General features: G+C 42.9%; 1 protein-coding gene across 4 annotated transcripts in view; it reads left to right on the top strand.

The window, feature by feature from the left end:
* LOC147018599 (SLIT-ROBO Rho GTPase-activating protein 1-like) overlaps positions 1-37 on the top strand; it is an 89,133-nt gene extending 89,096 nt beyond the window's left edge. For all 4 annotated transcript variants that reach the window (XM_085898426.1, XM_085898425.1, XM_085898427.1 and 1 more), the window contains one exon: positions 1-37. This exon is cut by the window's left edge and continues 1,703 nt beyond it. The gene's annotated coding sequence lies outside the window, so the exon portion shown is untranslated.
* The last annotated feature ends 698 nt before the right edge of the window (positions 38-735 follow it).

A 735-nucleotide genomic window follows, 5' to 3' on the forward strand; every position in this document is an offset into this window, starting at 1 on the left:
GAAAAATAAAATTGCAGCGAATGCATTTTGGCCCATACCTATACCTCTCCAATGGCATCACTGTGCAACTTAACCACATTAACCACCAAGCGATTATACTGTTCACCGAAGGTTCCTATTTCTTTCTTCTCTCCAGGTAAGGTGGACATGCTTGTATTTGTAACGAAAAGGCAACTCGTGTAGCCATTGCAGAAGAGCTCTTGGAACATTATCAGAGGAAAGGAAATTATATTGTCACGGTCACACGGGGTCCGTTAACACAGACTGACTGAGCCGAGGGTACAACAATTGGAAATGACCGAAGCGATCTTTTAAGTCACCACATTCTTACTATAACTGCATTCATTACCATTTACAATCCCCAAGGATTGCTCAAATAAAAGCTGAACCTGGTGGTGAAATGTGTGGGAAGCAAAAGGCAGGGAAACTTTATTACAATTAAAATGTTTATTTCCAATGATTTTGACACAGTGATGATGAAACGACAGTACTCAGACAAATCTGGTGCACAAGGACGTACACATAGGGGAAGTAGGATGAGCAAAACCCTAACTTATGTACAAGAGAGATAAATAAAGCCTAACCCAACCATGCCACCAAAATACCGGACTCGCACAATGAAGGGGAACAGAACAGGCAGAGATTTGAGAAGGTACGAGTCGGTCTCCTCCACCACAAAAGTATCATGTCGGCTGGCAATAATACCGGATGGCGAGTAGCGATGAAGGGTGCTGA

The sequence above is a fragment of the Eptatretus burgeri genome, chromosome 10 (assembly GCF_056783735.1).
Source record: "Eptatretus burgeri isolate ZD-2024b chromosome 10, Ebu_testis_v1, whole genome shotgun sequence".
In the NCBI taxonomy this organism is placed as follows: Eukaryota; Metazoa; Chordata; class Myxini; order Myxiniformes; family Myxinidae; genus Eptatretus; species Eptatretus burgeri.